General features: G+C 44.4%; 1 long non-coding RNA gene across 1 annotated transcript in view; it reads left to right on the forward strand.

The window, feature by feature from the left end:
- Positions 1–1,814: 1,814 nt before the first annotated feature.
- LOC139827218 (uncharacterized) overlaps positions 1,815–26,468 on the forward strand; it is a 376,663-nt gene continuing 352,009 nt past the window's right edge. The window contains exon 1 of the long non-coding RNA XR_011737564.1: positions 1,815–3,244. This is a non-coding gene — a long non-coding RNA (uncharacterized lncRNA). The remainder of the gene's footprint in view (positions 3,245–26,468) is intronic.

Raw genomic sequence — 26,468 nt, forward strand, 5'->3', positions numbered from 1 at the left:
CTGCTTCCAAGTGTCCTGTCAAGAATTCATGAGCAAACCTGGGCAGAGAAAACAAAATGCCAGAGATGAAACTTACTGCACGTAACAAGAGGACACAACAGAGATGACGGAGGAAAACAGCAAGAGGGGAAGGAGAGGAGGAGCAGAGAACACATGAGTAAACGAGACCCTTGAATCTCACCCAATCAGAGGAGTAAGAGAAGGGTTCCAAAAGACCAGGCTCTGAATACAAAGCATACCTCGTAAGGTTTTGTCTCCAAACTTTTCCTCTTTTGAAGGCAAGGTGCAGATCCCACGCTGTCCTTTGGTCTCCGACGTCCTCCAGCGGCGTCCTTTGGTCCCCGACGGTCTCTGGCGGTCTCCAGTGGGCTTCTGTGCACACACACACACACACACGCACGCACACATCTGCTTTTTATTTTCTATATCTACACATTTCTATTAACTCTAGAGTCTGTATACACGTCTACAGGGAGAAGGAGAAAAAGTCTGACTTATTTGTGCAATGTGCAAACCTTTTCCCTTGAAGGCAAGCTCCAGCTCCAGCGCTGCCCTTGGGTGTCCTGGCCGCCTGTGGTGGCTCCTGAGGACTCCTCCCGGTGCTCTGGGGCTGCCGACCAGAAGATGGCAGCGACTCTCCTCGCCTCTTCCCCAGGCCCCAGGGCAGAGGAGATGCCCCGGCATGAGGGCCGGGGATGCGGGCTGGGAAGCCGGGCTCACCTGCGGCTCCAGAGCGGCTGCTGCTCCGGCCCGGCCCATCCCATCCCGTCCCATGCCCCGGAGGCGGCTAGTGGCGGCTGCGGGGGCGGCGCCGCTTGTGCCCAGGCGCCTGCTTGGGGGCTCTGGGAGAGCCCCCGGCCGTCCTGCGGCGCTTCGGGCACCACGGCGCCGGGGGCTGCCCGCCCATGCTGCTCTTGTGCCCCAGCAGCCCTGCCTGAGGCGGGTCCACGTCCATCGGCTCCGCCTCCTCCCGAGGCGGGTCGATGTCCATGGGCTGCTCCTCCTCCTCCCGGGGTGGGTCAACCTCCATCGGCTCCTCCTCTCGCCTGTGGGCGGTGCTGGTGCTCGCGACAGGCTGCCGCCGTTTCTTGGGCGGCGGAGCCATGGGCCGGGGGGTCCGTGAGCCTCCTCTTCTGTCTTCTGCTCGCTGCGGCCTCTTCTCTCCGAGCGCTGGCGCGGCTGGCACGGCTGTGCTCCAACTGCCACAACAGAGGCTCGCGGCGTCCCCAGCGAACGCTGCGGTGGCCGGCATGGCGGCCCGCAGGGCCACGAGGGCCCCGTCGCGGGGCCATTTTGCTCTGCAGTGCTGTCAGTGCTTGCATTTGGTTTGCCTCGCCTCGCCTCGGATGGAACCAGCTCGTTTGCCTTTTGTCTTGAGGAAAGACCGACAGCCGCACATCTTTTGACAATATCTTTTACCAGCACGACAAACCTGGCACTTGTGTTGCACAATTATCCTGTGCTAAGGGATTCTGCTGTTTCTTTAGTGCTGTAGGATGAAGAATGCAAAAGGTGTTTGAAGAGACAGTGCTCGTTCCCGCGTTTACCGGCACACGGGGCGGGGCCGAGGAGCGACGGCTCTGCCATCCGCTCGTCGGGGCTGCTGGCTCGGTCTTTGCGGGAGGCGGTAGCGATTGCTCGGGTCTGTGTCCAGCATGGCGGCCAAGGCGAGCGACAGCCCCTCTCAGCTGCTGCTGCCGCTCGGTAAGCGGCGCCGCGACGCTTCCGCGCTCTCCCGGTGCCCGGGCGGGGCTGCGCTGGGGCCCGGCCTGGGCCCGGCGGGCGGGCGGGCGGGCGGAGAGGGCGAGGCCGCTTGCGGCAGGCGTGGATGGCGCGCTCGGCGCCGCCGCTTGGCGGGCAGCTGGAGCGGGGGGAGCGGCTGTGCCCGCCGGGTCCGGCGGTGTCGGCCGGTGCGGGAAAATCCCGTCGAAGAGGTTACAGGCTTGTGAGTATTATTTCTGCTTGTTGTTGCTCTTTCATTTTGTGTTTCCTGAGGGAAAACTTGCTGTAAGGTGTGGAAGCAAAACGTGCTTGTTTTTTTGGAATGTTTGCCAGCTGAGTAGTTTCTGCCTTGGACTGAATCCTTGGGGGTGATCTGTTCGGGGCAGCCCTGTCATAGAGTAGCAGTTGCGTGACCGATCCTTGTCATCGGGTTCCTACCTGGTAGCCTTGATTTGGCGTGGGTTGTTGTGTTGAACTTCTCCGTAGTGAGTTTGGTTTTCCATTTCCTGAAGGTCTAGGCAAAGATTAAACAAATGAGTGGACTTAAAGAGAAGTATTTATTATTTGGTCATGCCATGTTGCTCTTTGAAACCTGTTTTGATTCTTGGTGATATTCAAGAAATTGCCGCGACTCAGAGGGCAAATCTTGATGTGCTGAGCAGAAGAGTGCAATGGATCTTTTTGCTTGCCAGGTAGCTTTCCTGACCCATGTGGCCAGTTGATCAAGATTCCACTGCACGCCTGAGAGAGTGAGAAAGATCCTCTCCCTCCTATAATAATGACCGTGATGCTAATGGGATGAAATACTCTTCTTGATCAGCCTGGATGTCAGTCAAGCTCTGTCCCATCTCTGCCCCCCTTCCTCGACAGGTCCCATCCCTGGGCAGAGCAGTCAGAATGTCCTTGGCTCTCAGACCAGAGCAATTACAAGCATTAGTTCTGTGCTGGGGTGTTAGCTCTTGTTCTCAAACTAATTCCAAATAATGAGCGTGCGAGCTGTGAAAAAGAAAGGTTTCTAACTGCCTGAAGAAAATCAGTTTGCTTTCGGTGAAAACAGCACAATTTCTTTCAGGTATGGAGCCCTCAGGGCTCTGTCAGGGCTTGCTTTTCTCCTCTGCCTTCTTTTCCCTTCCCTTCCCTTCCCCCTTCCCTCTCCCTTCCTTCACTCTTCCCTAAAAACCACTTCCCAGGACACAAAACGCAATGGATACAAGTGTTTCTATTTTATTCTGGTTGATTTTATTTTTTAATGTACTTCCTTTGATGTTATTTCATGTCATTTCTGTTTCTCACTCTGTTTCAGAGCCAGTGCTCACAATCCTTAACGCAAGCCCACGTGTAGCCAGGAGCAGGCTGCTGCGTTCTTCACTTTAGCTTGAACAAACAGCCCTTGCAGGCTGGCAAAGGCAAGTCCCAGAGCTGCAGAGAGCAGCAGCAGGAATAGAGGCCAAGCTTTCCCTGGTTCCTGAAGAGGGAGAACCTTGAGAATGAGGCGCGGGACTGACCACGCACAAAAGAAGAGGTATGTGGTACTGTGGGATCTTTTCCAAAGCATCACATGTAGCGATGACAAGCAGGTGTTTTGCCTTCCACAGCTTGTTTTGCTGCTGTGCTTCTTGGGCAGGGATGCACGAGAAGCGCTCTGGTCCCGGCCAGGCGCTGGTGTTGCCCGCAGGGAGAGGTGCCGAGTGGCAGCTGCGGATGTTGCTTCCTGTTCCTGACAGGACACCAGTGGCTGTTCCAAAGCACTGGGTCCCCATGCAACACCTCTGCATCCTGTTCCCTGCATCTGCCTTCTTTGTCTGTAACTTGTTTGGGTTTTGCCTGTTTCTTTCTACCTTGTTTGTTTTTTTGTTTTGGTGGTTGGTGGTGTTGTTTCTCTTGTTGCTGTTGTTCTGGTTTTGTTGGGGTTTTTTAAGTTTGTTTAGTTTGGTTGGTGTAGGTCAGTTTCTCTGAGTTGGTTTTGGTAGGCTTTTTGAGACTGGTTGTTCGAAGGTGGTTGTTTGACGCTGTATTACGTTGTTGGTAGGTTGTGTGTTCGTAGGTCACTGAAGGCTGGTTGTTTTAGGTTAAGGTTTGTTAAGTTTGGTTTAGGTTGGCGGTCTTAGCTGCTTGTTTCAGGTTTGATGGTTTAGCTTGGTTTGGGTTGGTTAGTTTAGGTGGGCGGGTTCAGGTTGTTTGATGTGATGTTCTTAGCGCTGCTCTGTGTGGTTTAGCTGAGGAGGTTTCTTTTTCTCGGTTTTGCTGGGTTCTTTGGTTGGTGCTGTTTTCTGAGGATTCTTTAGCACTGGCTGTGTTAGTTTGGTTTAGGTTTCTGGTTTTAGTAGCTCGGTTCAGTTTGTTGCGGTCGTTTGAGGTTGGTTTGAGGCAGGTTCTTTGAGGGTGGTTGTGAGAGGCTGGTTGTTGAAGGCTGGTGGGTTCAGGTTGCTTGATGCAGGTGATTTTTGGTTGAAGTTGTCTTCCGTCGGTTGCTGTAGGTGGCGTATCTGAAGCTGTTTTCATTGAGGCTGTTTTCTGTAGTTTGGTTGAGGTTTGTTTAGATGATTTTAAGTTGGGGGTGGGTGGGTGGGTTGGTTGGTTGGTTGGTTGGTTATTTGAGGTTGTTTCTTTTCAGTAAGCAGCTTAGGTGGGTTGGTGGGTGTCTGTGTTTTTAGGTAGGTTGGTTTAGGCAGGTTTGGTTTACATTGTTTAGGTCGCTTGAAGGGTTTCTGTTAAGGTTGGTTCAGGTTGTTTGGTTTAGGTTGGTTTAGTTATTTCCTGGTAGGTTGTTTAGGGCAGTGTTATGCACGGTGCATGTTTTGCAGATGGGTTCCTTCAGGCTGGGGTGGCTTAGATTGGTTGTTGAGGGTGCTTTAGGTGGTTTGGTTAGATGTACATTGTGTTTAGTTGGTTTTCGGTTGTGTCTGGATGCTTTGGATGTGAGTGCAATCTCGCTGGGACACGTGTCCCCCCACTAATCACCAGGCTCGATTGGGCTGTTTCTGCTGTCTCGGCAGACGTCCCCTTCCTCCTTCCCTGCTCCACGTGTTTCCCTGCCTTGCTCAAAGAGGACGACGTTCCCGGCTAGAGGCGAACCATAGCTAGGTCAAGGGTATACGGTAGCTGCGCCGTGCTTGAGGACCTCCAAACAAGCTCAGGGTCCGTTAGGAGGAGAACCTGGGGTAGTCAGGCTTCCAAGACTGCAGGCACATCCAAGTGAGACACTGCCTGGGGCAGGGTGGCTGGTGGTTGGGTTTTTGTTGTTGAGGTTTTTTAGGGTGTTTTAGCTTTGTTGTTGAAGTTGAGTTGATCTAGATTGGTTTTTAGCTTGGTCGTCGTAGGCTGGTTTCAGTGGTTCTATTTAGCTTTGGGTTGTTTGCTTTAGGTCATTTTGGTGTGGTTATGTCATTTGGTTTCCTATTTTTGAGGTTGGTTTAGATCGGTCGCTTTAGGTGGTTTTATCCTTTATTAGATTGGTTTTAAGTTGTTTGAGATTGTTTAATGGTTATTTTAGGTTAAGATTGGTTGGTTTCAGTTTGTTTAGCTTGTTTGGTTCTAGGTTGCTTAAGGTTGGTTGAGAAATGCCGGTTTATGTAGTTTTAGATTGGTTTAGGTAGGATTTTTTTAGATCATTTGGTTTAGATAGGTTTGTTTTAGGATTGTTTAGGTTGGTTTATTTTGTTTGGTTTAGGTAATTTGTTGTAGATTGTTTAAGGTTCCGTTTAGGTTGTTGGTGGCTGATGGAAGTTTTTTAAGGCAGATTGGTTTAGCTTCTTTAAGGTTGGTTTAGGTGAGCTGTTCTATGCTGGTTTGGGCAGGCTGTTCTAGCTAAGTTTAGGGCCAGCTCGTGGAGCAGCAGGCACCCAGCCCAAATGGCCCAAAGAAGCCGTGGCAAGGGGCCGTGCTCAGCGCTGCAGAGGAAGGCAAAAAACCCCCGGAGACGCTTGCCGTCCCACCTGGGGGAAAAAAAAAGCCTTCCTCCCCCCAGCTGCAGGGCACGAGAGGCCATCTTCCTGGTGCTTGAGCAGCAGGCAGGATCCGAGCCAAAAGGGCCCAGAGGAGCTCTGCAAAGTGGTCATGCTCAATGCTGCAGAGGAAGGCAAAAAACCCCCGGGGACCAGTGCCGATCTGCCCCGGGGGAAAAAATTCCTTCCTGACCCCAGTGCTGGTGATCGGCTGTTCCCTGAGCATGTGAGCCAGACCTGGCTCCTTGTCCCACAGGCTGCTCACGCCTCCCAGGACCTGCCCAAGCCCTATCCTATCCTATCCTATCCTATCCTATCCTATCCTATCCTATCCTATCCTATCCTATCCTATCCTATCCTATCTATCCTATCCTGTCCTCCCTTGAGCTGGAGTCATCTCCTGGGCTCCCGAGAGTGCTCAAATGCCCCTGACCTGATGGACCTTGGCGGGGACTAGAATGCAATATATCTGTGATCACCGTTTATTTTTTATGTATTTCATAACTATAGAATTTACATATTTGTGAACTGTTCAGAAAAAATCATTTTAGTAACAAGAGAGTAGTAAATAGGCCATAGGCAAATTTCTTTAAAAAAATGAAGAAAATTCTGTTTCTTCTTAGAAATATTATGTGGAATCACTATCTGGAAGCATATTTTGCTCAGTTTCTTTTGAGAAGGGTATTATTTTCTAAAATGCCCAAGAGATTTAACAACACACACACACACGCAATTTTAGTAAGTAACTCAATCGAACAGTTTAAGCACTCTTCTGTTTCTTCCTCTTGAATGTTTTACAAAAATCTTCCCATAGGACTCAGATCTCTTCTGACTTTAGGCATGTAAAGCTGACATTTTTTTTCAACTTCTTTAGGAAGATGCAGACACTCCTTGGACGCAATTTATCTCACTTGTTCTCATACTGATCTCAGGACATCCTGTAGCTGGGCAAAAATTCACATTTCTAAACCTGCTTATGTACACAGCAAATGTGAAATTTAACTGGACACACATATTACCTTCCTCATTTCGGGGAGGTCAAAAGGAGGTTCTTAGGGACACGGTTTAGTGCTAGAGTTAGGTTATGGTTGGACTCGATGATCCTGAGGTTTTCTTACAACTGAAATGATTCTATGATTCCATTTTAACAACCCTTCAAATAAAGATTAATTACATATAAGGTACAGCTCTTCTCCATTGCATTCAGTACATCACTTCTGCTGCTGTTTTCAGTCTTTTCCACAAGATGCTGGGGAGGACAACCAGATGTATTCATTTCCTCTGTAATCACTCTTGCTTTGACATTCACCCAAGACCTCTTGCACCAGGATACCACCCTCTGATTACAGGACACATTACTGTTATATCCCCACCTGGACCATAAATACTCTCCAAAAACACTGCATGTCACTCCATGCTGTTTAGTTCCTGTGCCAGGGTTTGCGATGCAAAACACCAACAACCATAACCAATATAAACATTTTGGCTTTGAAAGACTTTCAGTTTAAGAAAAACTCCACCCCACAACAGAGAGTGCCCTACAACCAAAGCTCCAATACAACCTGCCCCCTTAAGCCACTCTCTCATTCTTCTGCTGGTATATATTGAATTTTATTCCACAAGCTGATTCCTGTATAGCCCCTCCAACTAATCTGGGCAGGCAACTTCATTAATCTTTACACAGCAGCCTGCTCAGTAACTGTCAAGTTGGAATACTGTTGGTCTTTGGAAAAGTCAGCTACTACTCAAAGGTCCCTAACAACCTGGATCACCTCTCTGAAAAGGAAGAGGGAATTTCTGCAGCATCTCGATGTGTTGCTGTTGAATGTTAATTTACTTTGTGGCCTGAAAGGCATCTGGAAGCAGAATATGATTACTGAGAGGAGAGACCCTAATGCATTATATCCATCACTATTTGTTGCTGTGGTTACAGTTATTAAAGACCATAATAAGACACATTATACCAGATTAGAGGAAAAAAGAAACTAATGATCGCCCTATCATTTTCCTATCTTCTTCCACAAAAGAGTTCAGACTGGTTTGAAAATTAGTGTTATTAGACCTGACGTCAAAGGCAAGAAGCATTTTATCACTCAGCATTGTTATCAGTGATAGAGCATAGAAATAGTACAGCAAAGCTCAATGGGGAATAAAAAATAATTTCTTAAGAAAAAGAGTAGGGGCACTTTCATTCAATTCAAAACTTAGTTATTCCTATGCATAGAGTACCAGGTACGCACTGGCCAAAACCAACCTCAAATCTCTTATAGCTGCTATTTGATGGGGAAGCAACATCAGGGACTCAGAAGTCCTATTGTCAAGCAACAAGAAGAAGAAAGTGGTTGACTGAAGAAAAACCTCTAGCATTTTGTATTCCCTAAAACATAATCCGTTTTTCCAGGTCATGACTGAGATGTGGCCTCTCCTCCCACACTCAGGCCCTCTGAAAACATGTCTCATGCAGCAAGGGTCTTCTACAATTTCTCTTTATTTCTATGTGCCAGGATAGGACAGAATGAATTACAGGCTCATTCACTGTCAAGTTTGCATGTCTTCTTTCGCAGCTAACATTTACTTCAATCTTCTATATACATAGCTGTTTGACATAATTGTTCAGAGGTTTATTTTTCAGCCTGCCTAATACTCTTTCTGATGTCTCAGTGATATACAGAATAGAATTCCGTATTTAAGATTTGAAGTACTCATAAAACTGTGTTACTGATTAAAGTCTGCCAAGAAAGGCAGTTAAGGTAACATTTTGAACAAGATTCATCTTAGACTTTTATAGAAGACAGTAGCAACAACAGAAAAGCATGCAAGATTGGAGTGAAAAAGTGAGCCTTGAGTAAAGGATACTGCTAAGATTTAGCAATAACCTTAAAGATTCAGTACAGCAGGAGAAAATAACCAGAGCATATAATGACCTGCCACACTCTCACCACCTGCCAGACACTATAGGAAGGAAAAGCAATCTCAGAAGACCCTGCTAATGGCTCTCCAGCCCTTCATACAGTCAATGCAACACAAAAATACAGAAAACAGGAGGTCCCCTGTACAAATATTTGTTCATAGGCATCCTCCTTTTTTGTGCTTTGCTGCTAGCCTCAGTATCTGTGGCAGGATGCAACCCTTCCCCCCCACTCTCTCCCCCCCCCTCCTTCAATATGGAAGGAGTAGGCACATCTCCCTCTCTATTACTTGAGGGTAACAGCTTCTTTTGTTGGCGCCTAGCTATTGATTATCGAAAATTGAATAATAACACCGCACCACTAACAGCTGCCGTCCCAAACATAGCCTCGTGGTGACTGTAATACAAGCAGCAGCCCACCCACGGATGGCTGCTTTAGATGTTAAAGATATGTTCTTCATGATTCCCCTAAGGGAAGAAGACAAGGCACAATTTGCTTTTACCTGGGAAGGGAAGCAATACACTTTTCATCAGCTTACTCAGGGGTACAAACACTCTCCTACTATTGCCCACAATGCCCTTGCTGCAGTCATTGACACTGTACAGGTACTGTCAGGCATTTGCATATATCAATATTTAGACAACATCTTAGTGGGCGGAGACAATAAGGAACAGGTGGGGCAAGTAGCAGAAACTCTTTGGAATTTATTAACACAGAACGGATTAGATATTCCACCGTCCAAGTGCCAGGGTCCCAGCCAGGAAGTTAAATTCCTAGGGGCTTGGTGGACAGGGGGAGCCATAGCAGTGCCTGATGATGTTCTGGCTACCATAGACAAGGGGCACACCCCAAACAGCAAAGCAGACTTGCAATGCCTGTTGGGTACATTAGGGTACTGGAGAAAACATATCCCAGGATTCTCAGTGATTGCCCGTCCCCTATATGACCTACTCCGAAAAAACAAGAAATGGAATTGGACTCTACAACATACAGAGGCCCTTAATGTTCTAAAAGATGAACTTAAAGCCTATCAGAAATTTGGCCCGCTACATCCACAAGACCCATTAAGAGTGGAATGGGGGTTTGCAGAACATGCCTCCTATTTTGCTATATTCCAGAGGGGGCCAATAGGGCCAGGTAGACCTTTGTTGTTCTCTTCCACCGCATTTAAGAGAGCTGAACAACGATATTCGGAGTGGGAAAAGGGGCTTCTCTCACTTACCTGAGCAGTTAAGGAGGCAGAGAAACTGTGTACATCACAGAAAGTTATTGTACAAGGCCCCTTCCCTCTGTTGAATTCAATCCTTAAAGGGTTACCCCCCCGAGGGGGTGGCACAGAACGCAACGGTACGAAAATGGTACGCCTATTTAGAGGGAGTTAGCCAATTGTTACTACTAAAGGAGGGTTCTGTAAAAGTTTCAAAACTTCAACAACCTGTGAACGCTGATCAGGTCCTGTTGAGCCTGCCTTCTAAACCCTCTCCAATAAAAGAAGCACCTAAGCTAACTCAGGACTCAGACACACAAGGAGTCTGGTTCACTGATGCATCAGCCCATCGGGTAGGGACAAACTGGCAGTACAAGGCAGCAGCATTGGAGATTGCTACTGGAAAAAGAATAACAGAGGAGGGGGAAGGTAGTGCTCAAGTAGGAGAACTGCGTGCTCTCTTATTAGCAGCAGAAGGAGGAGCCTTCACGATTTACACTGATTCCTATGCAACCTATAAGGGTGCCACTGAATGGATATGCCAATGGGAATCCAACCAGTGGGAAGTAAATTGCACCAGAGTGTGGAGAGCTGAAGATTGGCAAAGACTATTAGAGATAGGCACGTCACGACCTTTGAGTGTGGGCTGGGTAAAAGGACATGCAAAGGATGGAACCCCCACTGCCAAATGGAATCAACAAGCTGACTTTCTAGCCCAGATCAGGCTAGCTGAAAGCATACCAGAGGAGTGGGCACAGTTAGCTGAATGGTTACACCTTAAGCAAGGCCATTCTGGAAAAGCAGATCTTTATTACGAATGCCGATCCCGGGGTTGGCCAGTGTCCGTGGGAACATGTGAAGCAATTCTTACAGCCTGTCCACAATGTCGGATCAGACTTAAAGCTGATCACACAAATCAGGCCCCGGTCCTACATATCAGGCAGGGCAAGACTCTCTGGAGCATGTGGCAAGTTGACTATGTCGGGCCATTGAGACCCTCTAATGGAAAGAAATACATCCTGGTGGGGGTAGAGCACAGTTGCCACTCAATGGAAATAAGAGATAGAAAAGGCCACAGCTTGGGTGCAAGGACAGGGAAAGTGGGGAGAGGTGCTTCTTCAGGAGCTCCTTCAGGAACTTCAAAGAATAAAGGAAGTATTTTTTTTTTGATTATGCCTTGTTTCTACTGGCAGATATTATTTATCTACAGGGCTCTAGGGAAGTGACATTAATAAATCCACCCCCTACTGAGAAGTTATCGCCATACAGAGAAAATGAAGGACTTTGGTGGGGGGGAGGGAAATAAATCTTACACTTTCTTTGTTTCTTTTTCCTATGACACCTCTGTAACAGAGGCTGGCAGCATACTGTGTGCTGTACCCATCCAGCAGCACTAACCTGTCCTTTCCTGGCAACCTCTGTACGTATCCCAGCGGCTAACAGTCCCGAGGGCAACAAAAAGAGCAATGCAATTAAGCATCATTTGCTGCTTGGGCGTTCTTTTGAAGAGAGTGAGTGTTTTCTTTGAGTCATTGACACTAAACATTTGGTACATTTTATTTTTGAACATAGCTCAGTGAAACAAAAGAAACTGCTGAAGCAGAAAAATAAAATCACATGCACATTACTTCCACAGTGCTACTAATTGTTTCCAAATGACAAGTCAAAACATCTCTGAGTTTGTTGTTAGGAGATTAATTTGGACAGCTGAAAAAGTTACTCCAACCCTTTAGATACTACCCCTGCAATCTGAGTGCAAGATCATTTTATCCACAAAAATCTTATTTGCATACACAAACAATGTTAATGTTGCTTCAGTCAGTATTTGTTCTTCTTCAGATCACCACAAGATGGGGGTTTCTGTTTGTTGGTAATGCAGCACTCATCACACTTGAGGAGAGATGTGTCAGGCTAAACACTTTAGACCCTTGTCCAAATCAGAACCCACGTAGCAAGGTGGGCAGGTTGGCGGACATTGCAGGAGTACAACATAATCCTGCTGGTAGTCCTGCCAGAATGATTGATTACTAATACTTTCAAAAAACCCACAAACAGGTGTTGTATTTCAAGTCCTTAAAGACTGTAACTCAGTGCTTCTGTTGTTTCTGTGGTAACAAAATAGTATTAATAATATAATTTAATGGCTAAACAACAGCAGCACTCCAGCTAGTGTGCTAGCCATGTGCTCATTAGCTAGAAATCATGATGTACCAAAAGCTCATTTGAATTGGGGCAATCATTTAAAAAATATTATTCTAGCTTCAAGTCACAACATATGATTAATGATCCAGTTGCAGGACTACATCTGATGGTGAAGATTTTCTTATTCCTCATTAGAAAAAAGGTGATCAATCCCATCGGTTTTATAACACTGTATCAGATCTGGCTGGGACAGAGTGAATTTTCTTCATAGCACTTTGTATGGTGCTGTGTTTTAGATTAGTGACCAAAACAAGGTTGATAACACATTTTAGCTGTGGCTGAAAGCGCTTGCACAGCATTGGGGGCCTCTGTTTCTCACTCTGCCCCCGCTCAGCGAATAGTTTGGGGGCGTTGCAAGAGGTTAGGAGGGGACATGACCAGACAGGTAACCCAAACTGATCGAAGAGGTATTCTGTACCATATAACATCACACTCAGCAATAAAAAGGGAGAGGAGGGGATTTTAGGGGGATTAACTATCTTTTGGTCACGAACTGGCTGAGCAACAGTCTACTTGTGGGAGGTGGTGAGTGATTGCCTTTGCATGACTTTTGCTTGCTTTGTCTCTTCTTCCACTTACCTTTTGCTTATTAAACGATTTAAATCTTGATGTACAAGTTTCCTTGCTTTTACTCTTCCTTTCCTCTCCCCCCATCCCATTGGGGGTCAGAGAAAGCAAACAAGCAGCTGTGTGGTGCTTCACTGCCTTCCAGGGTTAAACCACAACAAAGATGAAAAGCTAACTGAGTCAGAAAAGGTTAAACAGTGTGACTCATAAAAATTTTTGCCAACATACTCATAACACACACCCACCTCACCCCAGCACACACACAGCTGTGTTTTTGGGTTTGGCATTTAGGCAGAAACCCCAATTCACACAATACCCCATGAGAAAGATCCTTGTCTGGATTTTGAGAAGACCCCCAAAGGCCTCCTCTAGTCATGGCAGGGCTGACAGCAGCTCAGCTGGATCTAGATCCTCAATATTAGAGATACAAGAAACAGTACAATGCAGTACAAGTGCAGTCAGGCAAAACACTGGATGCAGAAAACGTTTCTGCCAGTGCCATTCTGAAGATGCAATACTCACGTAGGAGAGCCTGTATGTAGGTGCAAAGGACTCCAAAATGCCCATTCTCCTTGAGCACAGAATCTAGAGTCATCTGTTCATGCCCACAGTCAGTACTCAGGGCCCCACCAAGTTTTAGGACAGCCCAAACATTGCCAATTACTTCAGGTCCCTGCATGGGCTGTTTGCAGAGTTCCTGCTCTGTATGCATGTCTGCAATACCATAAATCATTTTTGATGAATAGGACCATTTCTCAGTCAGCAATAAGCTGCATGCAAAAAGGCATACGTGAACATTTAGAGGAGTCACTTAGGGTTTGTTCTGTTTTAAAGTGCCAAGCTTAACACCTAACAGGACATTTCACACTCTGCTCCAAGTAGACATGGAGAAGCCAAGTCCCATCTGCCAAGAGCAACTGCTGACTCAGCTCTACTGCAAACAGAGCCCAACTCTCACTTGCATTGATCACAGTTCCAAAAGTGCAAGAGCCAGAAACTCAAGTAAATAAAGTCAGGATTCTGCTTTGGGATCCACACTTGGTTTTAACGTGGACTTAGCCTTTCAGAACAAACTTGCCAAGTGCTGTTGACAGTCTTCCACTTCCTTTGGACCTCATTTGCCTAGAATTAGATGTTTTCTTTGTTAGGACACCACTTTGTAAATAATTGATAAAATTGCTAATTTCTGAATTGTTTTCTCTTAGCTCCTTACAGTCAAGGGAATCATAAACAATTACTACATCTGTTGGCTCAACGGCAAGTCTTCAGTCAGAATACTGCAAATTCACCTTTGCTCTGTCACCACTACCACATCCCCCCAAAAATCTATTTATGTGCTCACAAATGTGAAAGAAAACATTTTAAAAAACCCTACACAGGTCAAGGTGATGTGTACAAGCTTAGTATGCTACCAAATTCACTTGTTTGGTACACAAAAACTACCGAGCTTGCTGGATAGACTTAATGTTTTGAGAGGCAATTATCTTGCTTTAACTTCACCGGAACCTTAATAAGTGCCTGTTTTTTATGGTCTGAAGTGAAAGTTAGTCCTCAGTCCATGACTTTGGCAGCAGGTATCCATCTAACACTCCATAGGCATCAGGCTCAAAACACTGACCCCGCTGAATTTATGAGGTAAAGTCCTGACAGTTTCAATTAAGCCTGAATCCCACCCCAACACAGCTCAGAGCCATCATGTGGGCTCCAGCAGACAAGCAACATTTATCACCTCCAGCTCTTCTGTTTTGCTGGAGATTAACACCAGGAGAAAAAGAGGCAACAAGAGCAATAGTGCAACCATTTTTTCAGCTACCCCAGGTTCACAAGGCTATTTTACTGGGCTGTGCTATGGAGCCTCAAAGCTGCAGGAGCTGAGGAGGAGGCACTTGTTTGCTGCTGTTGCTGTGATGAAAACCTCCAGCAGAAGGGAGACAAGAGCTACAGCCAGTGACACCTTCCACCATGGCTGCCTAATCCAACAGACTCCTGAGAGGCAGGTGCCTTTCAAGATGGAAGAGAAGGCAGCACCCACCAAGACACTAAAACTGAAAGAGAAATACTTAAAGGCTGTATATGCTTGGATCTATCAAAATCAAGATGGTCAGGATAGGGAAAAAAGAAAAAAAAAAACCAAAAGACAATGCCATAAGATCAATTCTACCTTTTTTTTTGTTTCTTTTCAGGAGCCCTGGTCTGCACAAAAACACTACTTCGAGGTTGTGTTCAGCCCGACCAAAATAAAAACCCTCTTGTTGACTTCAATCAAGCTCCAGTGCCCTTTTGCCTTCTGAAAAAGAAAAGGCAAGAAAAACAAACAAATAAGAAAAAAAACCCCGAAACCAACAACAACAACAAACACAGGAAAAAAACAACAACAAAAAACCAACCAAACAAACAACAAAAAACAAACCACAAACAAAAAGCTAAATCATGGTGGACACACTTTGGCTTTGTTTGAATGTTAAAGTCTACAGATAGCTGCACACAGACACCATAAACCTACCACAGAATCTGACACCACTGGCAGATGTTGTACAAAACGGCCCCAGAAAAGGAAGGGGCAGGGATTATCAGGGAAATCGGTTTTGCATGGAAATGGACATTTATTATTTACCTCCTGATACACACAAGCTTCCTCTAGAGAGACTGGAGTTCAGCCTGTGAGTGCTGGTTGATCTCTGTCAGTATTTCTTTTGGGAATACTGAGAAAATGGAAAAATTATTCTCTTCTTGAAAAGCTGCTCATGGACATGAGAAATTTTCAGTGCAAATCTAACTTTATTTTCCAGTTCCCTAAAGGCATTTTGTTCTGAAGGTTTTGCCATCAACTTTAAAACCATACTTCAAATAGAGTCAATAAAATTAGATTAAAACAGAAGATTTTAGTCTGTTGTGATACCAGACTGCACACCTGCAAATCAAGATAGAAGAACTCTCACTAGGACTAATATAGAAAACTGAAGCAGTGCCATACATCAGATTTACTTTTCATCTTGCACTAGCAATGCTTACATTTTCAGAATTCTGTCTTGAATTTAATTTCACTTCATCAAAGCAGGATGCTAACCTATAGACGGAGTTTTACCATGAACACTAATAAGGAAGCATTTGAGAAGGGCGAGTGTTTAAGCCCCTCATACAAGTGTACATATATATGTCTAAGGCACAAGAGACTGCTAGGCTCTGCAGGTGATAGTTTTGTACAGTCCACAATTTGTAAATGAGAGAAATATCTGTTAGTTTCAGGGGGGAAAAAAAAATCATTTAATTACTGTCATTAAGAATAAAATTCAGTTTCTCTTCTGGCCAGCTCAATGCTGATGCAATGATCTGGTCCTCAAGGAATCAAAAGAGTCTTATGGTGGCAAGCAAGAAAATTTCACCCTCCCACAGAGGCAAAAGGAGCCAGATTCTCACCTCTGTTCCAGGAAAATATTACAAAATACTACTAATGAGGAATTCCTCTTTTATAGAGCCATAGCATGTCCAACAGCCCAACGGTGGTCAGCCTTCAAGGCTACATCTACAGGGTCAGATGGAACAGAGCCACAAACAGGTGTCTGATCCTGAGGCCAAACAGCACAGGCTGGCCTGTCTGATCTACTATAGGACCCAGTGGCCCCAAAGGACACCTGTGAAGAGATCCAAACCCGGGTCAGTCTGGTGAGAACAGTCCCTCGTGTGCCACCACCCCACCACATCCAGACACTCACACAAACCAGCAGCACACGAGGGAACGACTCAGAAGAATGAGAGAGCAGCGTTCAAGCTCATTCATTTAGCAGCAGAAGTATAGTCTGAGAGTACCTGTGGGCTTTACACAAGAAAGTACAGCACTGAGCAAGCCCTGAATGGTGAATTAGATACCGCACATTGATGTTGTTGTGGCTGTAGAGGTCACATGTCAAAAATAAAGCCTCCAAATGGGATGGATCCCATGGCCTTTGCAAAATGAGCATCCCCAGTAGTTTTGATTCTCCTCTAGTTAAACGGAACAGCCCAAAAGAGGTATCAGAAACCAAGATCTTATATGAAGGGTAAACAAGAACAACACATGATGAAACACGCCATTGTATCCAGGAATCAGGAAAAGCCTAGGAGGGAAGCAAATAGAGGAAGGACTCAGCTTTATGTTGCATTAGCAAGGATAGAAAATCTGCAGTTGTTTGTCACACTGTATGTATTCACACTTACAGTTAATAATAACTATCAGGTTCCCTTCAAGACCTGCTGCAATAAAATGAGTGCTTAATTATAGCTCAGAACAATAATCTTTAGTCATGCTTCACTTTTTAAAAATCCCAGTGTCAGACTTTTGTGTAATTATGCCCTCGATAAGCAAATGTGCGTCACAAGAGTTGCCAGCCAGCTACAAAAAAAGCAGGTTTCTCTCCATGGCAGCAAGACCAGCATCCAACAGGCTTTTCTCACCCGCAAGAAACTAGTTTGAAAACAGATTGCAAAACTGAAACAAAACAGGACAGGCCATATTTACTCTGGAAGCAGACCTAAATTTTCACTTAGAAAAATGCAGAGGTACAAACATTGTTTTTATGATTACACTAGACAGACACAGTCTATGGACCTGCCTGCTCTCAAAACCTTTGTCAGAATTAGGCTACATTTCCTGTTGCAGGAACTCAATGTACATTAGCTTGGAGCTGCTGCAGCTTGGATTGCTATACACTATGTATTAAACCAGCCAGGTCTTTTCATGATCTTTGGGCATGGAGAGGAAGCACTTGAGTATCAACAAACCATGAATGGAACTCTGTGCACAGGTAATGAACCAAATGCTATTTGCACATTTAACAGAGTGAAACACTCTTGTATTTGTTGTTTTGGCTCACTACCAGAAAAAATAGTATACAACCATCACAATTACATTGGCATGGATTTTGTTATTAATTTCCTCTAGGTTCTTAAATTATAGAAATAAATTCAAACATGTAATTATACTTTGATGCCTGCAAACCTTGCCAATGGAGACCTGAGTCAGCGTTGTGGTATTGCACAGAACAACTGAAAAAAACTCAGGAAAAAGGTAAATAATACACAAAATATGCAATTAAAGCATCTGCCACCCTCACAGCTCAACCTTAATTCCACACCGCCATACGCTGAAAATAGTCACTGGGAGTGCCTGTGTAGCATCTGCAAGCTTGAATTCACCACCAAGAAAAAAAAAGTCTTTTATTTTATGAAATAAGGCATTGGAATTATTGCCCATGAACATTCAATAGACATCCATCATTGCCTGTTTCTGCTCAGTGCTTAGCAAGAACCTCAAGAGCATTTCCACTGCAGGCCAGGGGCACCAAGCCACCCGTGTGCAGATCTGCCATAATGTCCCAAATTCTGTGGCAGGCCCTATGCAGCATTTTAATAAGACAAGGGAGAACTCATTTCTGTACCTGTCTACCACAAATCTTGGCCAAGTTGCCTAAGTCCTGGGGCCGAGGACACGCACTTCTGCTACAGTCCAGCTGCAGATGGTAGCTCCTTGAGGCATAGTATCTCATCCCCTTTAAGCTAGGTGCTGTACTTTGATCTCCTCATCCATCAAACAGGCATAATGACTTCTACTTTCCTTGGAAAGTCTTCCAAGATCTAGTTATTGCTTAAAACTAGCATATATGCTCTTATATAGACCACAGGAAAATGAATTTCATTGCTTAAAACACTACTTGGGACCAAAGCAAGGTCACAACTGCAGCACAGGACCACATGGCAGGCAGGTAAACCTGCTGTGCTAGGTTGTGTCACCCAGCATAGACCACCTTCCCCTCCACCCCATCCTGCCCCCATGGCAAGCAGTTTCCAAGAACTGTGTCTAGAGAATAGGAGACAAAGAAAAAGATGCTATGAAACATGGAAATAGCATCCTGAACTACTGTTGGGACCTGGGAATAATCTCTTCTGGCAATATCTGGTCATCCCAACTGAAGACACATCTATGCCACGTGGCCTAAGCCAAGCAGCACACATGGTGTGAGACCACGTCCTGTTCTGATTGTCAGCCCGCACCCAATTGGATACAGCTGTATTTGGGTAGCATAGCACCCAGCGTAATCAGTCCAGCCTAAGATAATGAACCAAGCATGCTTGGTTCTGGAGTTGTTACTGCACACAGAGCCAGCTCAAGCCTCAAAAGGCAGACTTCCCTTAAACAATATTTATCCACATGCTCCAAACTATCCAAGCAAGGTGATGCCAAGACTTTTAATAGGATTCATAATGCAGCTATTTTCAGATCTTAGTGCTAAGCTAGAGATCTGCATTTTCCAAAACATTATTTAAAAAAAGAACAGATGACCTGGGACTGTGAAGCCTGGAGAAGAGAAGGCTCAGGAGGATCTCATTTTTGTATATAAATACCTGAATGGAGGGTGCAAAGATGACAGAGCCAGGCACTTTTCAGTGGTGCCCAGGGGCAGGGCAAGGGACACACACTGAAACACAGGATGTTCCCTTGGAACATCAGGAAACACTTTTTCACTGTGAGGGTGATCAAGTGCTGGCACAGGTTGCCCCAGGAAGCTGTGGAGTCTCCATCCTTGGAGACATTCAAAAGCCATCTGGACCATCTTGGTGACCCTGCCTGAGCAGGTGAACTGGACAGGATGACCACCAGAGGTGTCTTCTAACCTCAAACACTCTATTATTCTGAACAATACCTGGACAGGTACAATCCCCATACCTGGGGTACAAGAAACAACGGCACACAGGTTTGTCCAATTGCTGTTAAAGGCAGTACTTGGGCTGCCTGTGGTGTTCAGAGTTGTGCCCTAGAGTGGTTTGTGTATTGCGACTGCTAAATTATGAGGCCTGTCCAAAAGGTCTGCAAAGGATGAGGACCAACCCAGAGGTCTTTAGAAGACCTGAAAATCCCTGGACTATGATTTCCACCTCCTCTACTGGAAGGCATTCAGTGTTTCTTTTTTTATCCCCAGTCTTCACTACTAGGAAAATAAGTACATTGACAAAAATTTCAAGTATCAGGGGATTTTTAAATGAGACACTGGGAAGAACTGGAAGAATTTCATATTTAAACACAAAACTTATCTATTTAAATTCTGCCTTTTAGACTACGTGCTTTCTCAAACTCTGATTCTAACCACAACCTTTTCTACCATCAAGAAAAAATGCAAGCTTCCTGCTAAGCACTGTTATCTCATCTATAAGCTTGTCAAACATGTTGTTATACATAAATGATGAATCTAACAAACTACTGTCAGTGTGCACTTTCTATGCTCAAAAGGGTAATAAAGTCTTGTACTGCTGTGTTGATTATTCCATTAGCTGAAATATCAGGAGCCTGAGCTTTGGACCAGAAGGCTGTGGGCACACCAACCATTGACTAAATGGTATGTTTTCTGAAAATCCCTTATTAGCACTTTGGCAACATGCCCCTGCTATTCTGAGAGCCAGATATCACCACCTTGAAATAATGTCAGCCATTTAGCTTTTCACAGCAATACCTCAGCCACAAGCAAAAACACCTTCAGATCAAATCAATATTATACTGGATTCACTCTTTTTCAGCTAGTTAAGATGCACTGGATTCTGATCTTTCATATTTCATAGCTGTAATGACATTACTAGCCAGTAATTAGCAAGTTTTATCAGCACTGCATGCTCTTAGCCTGAAACAGTCCCCAAGAGCTCAATTTAGAGACATATATCTCATTTGTTTAACACAAATGTAGCCTCCTAAATTATTCCTTTTTTCCATAAAGAGCCAGCACTAGAGCCCTGAGGGACCATCTGTAATTACTATAGATGTATTTTTTTAACTATTTTTGTATGTATACATAGCCAGAAGTTAGACACTTTCTGTAGATTTGCATTCATTATATAATAAGATACAGTCCTGAATGTCTTAGAAACTGGTCATGAATGAAGATGGCAGAGAAGTAGACAAAAACAGAAAACAAAAAATAAAATCCATGGAAAGAACATAGCATGTAAAGAATGGCAAAGTGCTTTCCGTTAACAGAGGAAGGGCTTCAAAGTTCTCAACTCAAAGAATGCTCTTTCCCTACAAGTCAAATTAAAACCTCCAGGTATTTTTGATGATCTTAGGAAATTGTTTTGTATTCTTACACTTGCAGCTGAAATCCCCCAGAAGTCAAAGTACCCTGCCACCTCCAACACATCTCTCCTCTCCCCTCTCGTTTTCTCTGTGCTATTGGATGTAAATCACTCCTTGGGCCGGTGGAGATAATAATGCAGCTAACAAATAGGGTCACAGAGCCCAGTGGATTAAAAAATTATGTTTAAACACTTTTCCTACCTACTTATAGTTGGCCTTTAGGCCCTTAAGGACTTTGAAGTGATGCCCGTTGTTCTAATGTACATATGCACAACTTTAGCTTAATAATGTGTCCCACAGATTAGATGAAATGTTTTATGGATTAAAAAACATATATTGGAAAAAGTATCCAAAACTAATATATCACATTTCAACCTGAGACTAACCACAGATAACAGACTCCCCAGAACACTAGCGTTTCTACATAGCCTGTTTCATTAATCTGGCAGAAAGCTCTGTCATTGATGCAGTCCCACACTGCAGAAACAACAGGAGACTAACCAGAACATCACAAGCAACTGTGCTCTCCAACTGGAAGGACTGGGGCTGTTTGGCACCTGGGCAGAGAAACAAAGCAGCTCACCAAGTCCTCTCACCCTTCATCCTCATCACAAATAACATGTTGGGTTCTCATCGTTTTAAGGAGAAGATGGGGGGTGTAACATTGGTGGTTGGACATGAAAGAGCAATTTAACATCTGAGGGCTCTACAAAGGATGGTTAGGTTGCCAGGAGACAACATGGGATGTTTGTTTGCATGCTGGTCATGGAAAAGAGCAGTCCTGCCTCAGGAGGTCTTTTCAGGTCCTTCAGTTGAGCACTGGGAAAGGGCTTGGAAGGTATCAGAGAACCCAGTGACTGGAGTTTGGGTTAACAGAAACAGCAGGGAAATCAGTGGGGAAAGGCTGGAGGTCAGGCAGTCACTGATGATGAGATTCGAGTCAGTTTCTGCAGTTAAAAATTCCTGTGCTTGAAAAGAGAAAAAATAAAATAATTAATTCATAAGTTTTTAGCACTAATTAATAAACGAGGCCCTGACTCTTTTCCTGCACTTCTCTCATGTGATCAGAAGTGGCTGGTAACTCGTATGATACGGACAGACTGGTGCACTCTATAAACCTTTTTCCTCTACTGTCTGAGGCCTTTTGATCAGAACATCATTAGAGATAAATTAAGGTTTTATTAATTTATGCCTTCGGCCTCATTCCTATACCATACTCTAAACAGATACAGTCCCCCTGCAATCACAGCATCATAATGCAATCACATGATATGCAAATGTTGCATTATCCTACTGTGACTTAAAGACTAGGCCTTAAGATCAATAAAGCCATTGGAAGCCACTTTGCAAACTGCAATTGGAATGTTTTGCTCTTAGGTGGATGAAAATTCATCCTGAAATGCCATGGGTACCAGCATGTGGCTTTTCAATTTTATAAACATTTAATATTCTGTGATATAAAATGTTTGAAAGCAGAAAGGCCACGTGCTGGTACTTGTAGCATTTCTGGATGAATGGTGTCAGGCCCTTTCCTGGACATAAGTGATGGGCACTGAGCGAAACAGCAGATTGCATTTGCCACCGTCCCTGTATTCATGCCCACCAGAGCTCAGGAAACTGCCAGGTGAGTCCTTGAAGGAACGGTGTCTCCAAGAGCTCCCACAAGAGCACTGCACCTCTGCCCCACTGGTGATTCAAGCCCAGACTAAGTCTGAGCCTCTTAAGTTGGATGCAAGCAAAACCCAGTCAAGTCAAATAGTTCCTGACTGTCTTCTGGTCTCCTCCACTGAAACTGGATCACAGAATCACAGAATCACAGAATCACAGAATGTTAGGGATTGGAAGGGACCTCGAAAGATCATCCAGTCTAATCCCCCTGCCGGAACAGGAACACCTAGATGAGGTTACACAGGAAGGTGTCCAGGCAGGTCTTGAATGCCTTCTGAGTTGGAGACTCCACAGATCAATCTCAAAACCCATTATTGTGTTTAATTGTTTAATTTTGCTGTCAGTGCAAGGCATCAGTCCTAAATTTAATTACACAGGTTACAACGTAAGCAAGGAGATCTCTTGCCTACTAAATTTGACACTGCTCAGCTAATAAATATGTATGTTTCTGGCATAAACAATAATACCTTAAAATATACTACAAATGAGTGTAACAAAAGAAATGGCAATATCATTGCTCAGAATAACCATCTTGAGAAATATTTAGATCTTGAATGTGTGGCTAAGCAACACCAAACTCTCTGTGAACTTAAATATTCATTTGGAAGTATCAGCAGCAGACCACTGCCTTGAGGCTTAGCACTCAACTGAAATGACTGCAATACTTGTCATGCACTTTAGCAAGATTTTAAAGTATTTGAAGTCTACAAGCTATGAACCACTCAGAGGAGGGAAAAAAAAGTGCTGCATGCTCTAAAATCTATTTTAATGCCAAATTAATTCCTTCCACTCAAATTCCAGGTAAATGGCATCTCGACCCTGCTGTAAAGAAGAAAAATAGGTTGCATATTCTGCTGTATGTTCTCTTTTCTCCTGTACAGTGAAGTGTTAGAAGGCATAATCAGATAAATCCTAATGGCAAATCATTAGTGTCAACCACTATCATTCCATCTCTTTCAAGGGACGATGACACTTCAGAATCTGGCCATATTCTACTGATTTTTTGACAAATTTGGATGTTGGTATTAAAAGGTTGATCAGACATCAAGTGCCTTGCACTGAAGACATAACTGCAGGGTTTGAAGTGAAAACACCAATGAGTTAGTAATATGAAAAATTTATGGGACATAAAAACAGTTGCTCCAACTCATATAATGTCATAAATAGGAGATAATCAAACAGGAAGAAAGTTGGAACAGTATGAAAGGAAAAGGTCACCATGGTCATCAAACCTTCTCATGAGAGAGCCTACCCTTCTGTGAGGAGCCACACTTTGCATTTAGTTAGATCAGTACCTTTAAGCTTTGTTAGATCATTGATTGCAAATGTTATTGTGTGTGTGGTCTAAAGAGTAGATACAACAAAAGAGAGCTACAAAGCAAGTCTCATAAAACAAACACACCTACCACCTAATGTAACGTATATGTGTATGTATATGTACAGGAGAAAGCTGATGCTAAGCAGCACAATAAGCAGGTTATTCACTTCCCTGACCGTGTAACTTTCTTCTCATATGAGCTTGCTTTCCCTGCCTTCCTTTACAACATATTCAAGATTTTTTAACCAATGCAGCATCCAGACGTCTTTTTATTACTCCTGACTGAATAAAACACACCAATCACTTTGTGTCAAGGGTTAAGATTGTGGGGTGACAATCAAACCCTGGCAGATGTATTGTTAACCTCCTCTCCCCCCCACTTCCCCCTTTTGCCCCTCCCTCTCCCCCCTTCCCACTCAGGACAGGCGATCGGGAGGGAAAGAAGGACAGAGAGAAGAGAGTTGGAAAAGTTAAAGATGTTTTACTAATGCTACTAATAAGAATAGAGAAAATAATACAAAATATACAAAACCAATCTTGTAAGTCTCAGCAACTGCAGAGCCAGCACCCAAAGTCCTGGATTAGACTCTGTAGCCAACCGGAGCTGGATTCAGTCTCTCACTAGGCCTCAGTTCGCAGGGACGACCAGCAAGGTCCTCTCCTAATGTCAGCCATGAGGAAAAAAGGGAAAGAGACAAAAGGGAAAAGGGCCGAGATCCTCGTGATCTCCCACTTTCATATGAAGTATTCACGTGAATGGAAGGTTATACACCGTTGGTCAGTCTCTCAGTCATCAGTTTCTCGTTGCCCCTCTCACGAGATGTCCATCCGTGCTTATCAGTAAGTTTGCATTCCATTGCTAGGTTTAACCAAAACATGTGTTGGGTTCTCCAGGAAAATGCAGCTAATATGAAGGCTTTAGCTGACAGGCAAAAATTCGCTAAAAGAGAAACTTGTTTTTAACAAAACCAGGACATTCCACCCCTTATAATATGACATTCACTGAATACTTAAACCTTATCAATACAATCTATCAATACAATCTAATTAATCACTACTACTATATATATATATATACATATGTACATATATACACAGGAGTAATTAATCAGTGGACCATCCTTTGAAAGTTCATTTAGTTCATTTTGTCACAACAGTCTCCCAGGGCAGGAAAAAAAAATGGTACAAGCGCATCTCATGACCACTGTTTGTGGGTTAAGGACACCAACTTCGAAGAAGGTGTCGGGCGCCACTCGAAGAAGCTAGCTCTAGTTTCATCACCATTGTCTTGATCTGAAAGACACTTATTAAACACTGTTAGTACGGCAATTCACATCATACAGTTCAGCATTGCATATTTTCACCTGAAATCAAATCCCCTTGAGGTACACACCGAACTTCTCCATCCTTAAGCATCACCCACCAGGTGCTGCCAGGTCCCTGGGCAAAAACAATCCCACGAATAGGTTTGCCTTTGCCTGAGGCAGGAGTAACCCAGACTGCCTTTCCTAAGATATTTTTCATGTGTACTACAGGGACTTTATCTCCTTCTACAGTCCGTAGAATTTCTGATTGGGCAGGCCCGGCTCGATTGGTTGATCCCCTAGTGTTGACCAACCAAGTGGCTTTTGCTAAATGTGAATCCCAGTTTTTAAAGGTTCCACCACCAAGTGCCTTTAGTGTAGTTTTTAACAAACCATTGTACCTTTCAATTTTCCCAGAGGCTGGTGCATGATATGGAATATGATATACCCACTCAATACCATGTTCTTTGGCCCAATTGTCTATAATACTGTTTTTGAAATGAGTACCATTGTCTGATTCAATTCTTTCTGGCGTACCGTGCCGCCAAAGGACTTGCTTCTCAAGGCCCAAGATAGTATTTCGGGCTGTAGCATGAGGTACGGCATATGTTTCCAACCATCCAGTGGTTGCTTCCACCATTGTAAGTACATAACGCTTACCTTGACGTGTTTGTGGAAGTGTAATATAATCAATCTGCCAAGCTTCTCCGTACTTATACTTTAACTATCGCCCCCCATACCATACAGGTTTTAACCGTTTTGCTTGTTTGATTTCGGCGCAAGTTTCACATTCATGAATAACCTGTGAAATAGTGTCCATAGTTAAATCCACTCCTCGATCACGAGCCCATTTGTATGTTGCATCTCTGCCTTGATGCCCTGAAGCATCATGGGCCCACCGAGCTAGGAAAAGTTCACCTTTATGTTGCCAGTCCAAGTCCACCTCAGCTACTTTGATCTTAGCAGCTTGATCCGCTTGTTGGTTGTTTAGATGTTCCTCGGTGGCTCGACTTTTAGGCACATGAGCATCTACATGACGAACTTTCACAGGCAGGCTCTCTAGCCGAGCAGCAATGTCTTGCCACAGTGTGGCAGCCCAAATGGGTTTACCTCTGCGCTGCCAGTTGCTTTTCTTCCATTGCTGTAGCCACCCCCACAAGGCATTTGCTACCATCCATGAGTCAGTATAGAGATAAAGTATTGGCCACTTCTCTCGTTCAGCAATGTCCAAAGCCAGCTGGATGGCTTTCACTTCTGCAAACTGACTGGATTCACCTTGTCCTTCAGTGGCTTCTGTAACTTGTCGTGTGGGACTCCACACAGCAGCTTTCCACCTTCGATGTTTTCCTACAAGACGACAGGATCCATCTGTGAACAGTGCATACTGCTTATCAGTCTCTGAAAGCGTATTATATGGTGGTGCTTCTTCAGCACGTTTTACTTCCTCCTCATCTGGAGACATCCCAAAGTCTTTGCTTTCTGGCCAGTCTGTAATCACTTCTAATATCCCTGGACGGTTGGGACTTCCAATT

The sequence above is a fragment of the Patagioenas fasciata genome, chromosome 2, assembly GCF_037038585.1.
Source record: "Patagioenas fasciata isolate bPatFas1 chromosome 2, bPatFas1.hap1, whole genome shotgun sequence".
In the NCBI taxonomy this organism is placed as follows: Eukaryota; Metazoa; Chordata; class Aves; order Columbiformes; family Columbidae; genus Patagioenas; species Patagioenas fasciata.